This window comes from Parasteatoda tepidariorum, chromosome 4 (assembly GCF_982258835.1).
Source record: "Parasteatoda tepidariorum strain Cologne lab strain chromosome 4, Ptep-v5.0, whole genome shotgun sequence".
Lineage (NCBI taxonomy): Eukaryota > Metazoa > Arthropoda > Arachnida > Araneae > Theridiidae > Parasteatoda > Parasteatoda tepidariorum.
The window spans coordinates 76,614,484-76,616,983 of record NC_141758.1 but is presented as its reverse complement, the minus strand read 5'-3'; the positions used below and the strand labels follow the sequence as shown (position 1 = coordinate 76,616,983).

Genomic DNA, 2,500 nt, shown 5'->3' with positions numbered 1-2,500 from the left:
ATTAGAGGTATCAAAAGGTTCCACCGAGATTTGAACTCGGATCGCTGGATTCAGAGTCCAGAGTTCTAACCATTACACCATGGAACCAATTCGTCCCACACCGGGAATCGAACCCGGGCCACCTGCGTGAAAGCCAGGTATCCTAACAACTAGACCACATGTGATTCGCAGGTCTGTTTCTTCTTTTTCTAAGAAGCTCACCGTGAAAGATCATAGTGAAGGTTTTTTTTTAAATTTTTATTTCTTAGATAAATAATAAAATACATATCTTACATGAAAAAAATCACATCGTGTGCACTTTGAGTAAGACTCTTACAGGAGCAGTTCCTACAACATAAATAGGTTCTCGAACTTTAAGTTTTCAATGAGTAATAATGTCGTCACGTTTGGAAATTATTTTTTTCTCCATGCGTTGAAAAAAATAGGTTCTACCGAGATTTGAACTCGGATCGCTGGATTCAAAGTCCAGAGTGCTGACCATTACACCATAGAACCACCACTTCCCATGCCGGGAATCGAACCCGGGCCGCCTGGGTGAAAGCAAGGAATCCTAACCACTAGACCACATGGGAATACATTAAAGTGATCGAATTCTTCCGTCATTTCAAGTGATACAATGTTTATCCCCTTTTTGAGAAATGCCTATATTTGTACATAAATATTCGGATGCCACTTTTAATTCACTTCACGTTAATATAAAAATACATAACACATTGATCGTGTGCGCTCAACTTCGTATGCTTCATACACTTAGCAAAATGCTTCAAAGATCAATTCTTTTAGAATAAAATTGCAACGATTAGAGGTATCAAAAGGTTCCACCGAGATTTGAACTCGGATCGCTGGATTCAGAGTCCAGAGTGCTAACCATTACACCATGGAACCAATTCGTCCCACACCGGGAATCGAACCCGGGCCACCTGCGTGAGAGCCAGGTATCCTAACAACTAGACCACATGTGATACGCTGGTCTGTTTCTTCTTTTTCTAAGAAGCTCACCGTGAAAGATCATAGTGAAGGTTTTTTTTTTAATTTTTATTTCTTAGATAAATAATAAAATACATATCTTACATAAAAAAAATCACATCGTGTGCACTTTGAGTAAGACTCTTACAGGAGCAGTTCCTACAACATAAATAGCTTCTCGAACTTTAAGTTTTCAATGAGTAATAATGTCGTCACGTTTGGAAATTATTTTTTTCTCCATGCGTTGAAAAAAATAGGTTCTACCGAGATTTGAACTCGGATCGCTGGATTCAAAGTCCAGAGTGCTGACCATTACACCATAGAACCACCACTTCCCATGCCGGGAATCAAACCCGGGCCGCCTGGGTGAAAGCCAGGAATCCTAACCACTAGACCACATGGGAATACATTAAAGTGATCGAATTCTTCCGTCATTTCAAGTGATAAAATGTTTATCCCCTTTTTGAGAAATGCCTATATTTGTACATAAATATTCGGATGCCACTTTTAATTCACTTCACGTTAATATAAAAATACATAACACATTGATCGTGTGCGCTCAACTTCGTATGCTTCATACACTTAGCAAAATTCTTCAAAGATCAATTCTTTTTGAATAAAATTGCAACGATTAGAGGTATCAAAGTGTTCCACCGAGACTTGAACTCGGATCGCTGGATTCAGAGTCCAGAGTGCTAACCATTACACCATGGAACCAATTCTTCCCACACCGGGAATCGAACAAGGGCCACCTGGGTGAGAGCCAGGTATCCTAACCACTAGACCACATGGGATACGCTGGTCTGTTTCTTCTTTTTCTAAGAAGCTCACCGTGAAAGATCATAGTGAAGGTTTTTTTTTTTTTTTTATTTCTTAGATAAATAATAAAATACATATCTTACATAAAAAAATCACATCGGGTGCACTTTGAGTAAGACTCTTACAGGAGCAGTTCCTACAACATAAATAGCTTCTCGAACTTTAAGTTTTCAATGAGTAATGATGTCGTCACGTTTGGAAATTATTTTTTTCTCCATGCGTTGAAAAAAATAGGTTCTACCGAGATTTGAACTCGGATCGCTGGGTTCAATGTCCAGAGTGCTGACCATTACACCATAGAACCACCACCTCCCATGCCGGAAATCGAACCCGGGCCGCCTGGGTGAAAGCCAGGAATCCTAACCACTAGACCACATGGGAATACATTAAAGTGATCGAATTCTTCCGTCATTTCAAGTGATAAAATGTTTATCCCCTTTTTGAGAAATGCCTATATTTGTACATAAATATTCGGATGCCACTTTTAATTCACTTCACGTTAATATAAAAATACATAACACATTGATCGTGTGCGCTCAACTTCGTATGCTTCATACATTTAGCAAAATGCTTCAAAGATCAATTCTTTTAGAATAAAATTGCAACGATTAGAGGTATCAAAAGGTTCCACCGAGATTTGAACTCGGATCGCTGGATTCAGAGTCCAGAGTGCTAACCATTACACCATGGAACCAATTCTTCCCACACCGGGAAT

The 2,500-nt window shown here is 39.2% G+C and overlaps 10 non-coding genes across 10 annotated transcripts in view; all 10 read right to left on the bottom strand.

Moving 5' to 3' along the window:
• Window positions 1–15: 15 nt before the first annotated feature.
• Window positions 16–87, bottom strand: TRNAQ-CUG (transfer RNA glutamine (anticodon CUG)). The gene has a single exon. It is a non-coding gene; the product is annotated as a tRNA-Gln (tRNA).
• Window positions 88–423: 336 nt separating this feature from the next.
• On the bottom strand, window positions 424–495 carry TRNAQ-UUG (transfer RNA glutamine (anticodon UUG)). Its single transcript has one exon. It is a non-coding gene; the product is annotated as a tRNA-Gln (tRNA).
• A 5-nt stretch (window positions 496–500) lies between these two features.
• On the bottom strand, window positions 501–572 carry TRNAE-UUC (transfer RNA glutamic acid (anticodon UUC)). The gene has a single exon. It is a non-coding gene; the product is annotated as a tRNA-Glu (tRNA).
• A 241-nt stretch (window positions 573–813) lies between these two features.
• Window positions 814–885, bottom strand: TRNAQ-CUG (transfer RNA glutamine (anticodon CUG)). The gene has a single exon. It is a non-coding gene; the product is annotated as a tRNA-Gln (tRNA).
• Window positions 886–1,221: 336 nt separating this feature from the next.
• TRNAQ-UUG (transfer RNA glutamine (anticodon UUG)) lies at window positions 1,222–1,293 on the bottom strand. Its single transcript has one exon. It is a non-coding gene; the product is annotated as a tRNA-Gln (tRNA).
• Window positions 1,294–1,298: 5 nt separating this feature from the next.
• On the bottom strand, window positions 1,299–1,370 carry TRNAE-UUC (transfer RNA glutamic acid (anticodon UUC)). The gene has a single exon. It is a non-coding gene; the product is annotated as a tRNA-Glu (tRNA).
• A 240-nt stretch (window positions 1,371–1,610) lies between these two features.
• Window positions 1,611–1,683, bottom strand: TRNAQ-CUG (transfer RNA glutamine (anticodon CUG)). Its single transcript has one exon. It is a non-coding gene; the product is annotated as a tRNA-Gln (tRNA).
• Window positions 1,684–2,094: 411 nt separating this feature from the next.
• TRNAE-UUC (transfer RNA glutamic acid (anticodon UUC)) lies at window positions 2,095–2,166 on the bottom strand. The gene has a single exon. It is a non-coding gene; the product is annotated as a tRNA-Glu (tRNA).
• A 241-nt stretch (window positions 2,167–2,407) lies between these two features.
• On the bottom strand, window positions 2,408–2,479 carry TRNAQ-CUG (transfer RNA glutamine (anticodon CUG)). The gene has a single exon. It is a non-coding gene; the product is annotated as a tRNA-Gln (tRNA).
• A 5-nt stretch (window positions 2,480–2,484) lies between these two features.
• The window catches only part of TRNAE-CUC (transfer RNA glutamic acid (anticodon CUC)), a 72-nt gene continuing 56 nt past the window's right edge, over window positions 2,485–2,500 (bottom strand). The window contains exon 1 of the tRNA in view: window positions 2,485–2,500. This exon is cut by the window's right edge and continues 56 nt beyond it. This is a non-coding gene — a tRNA (tRNA-Glu).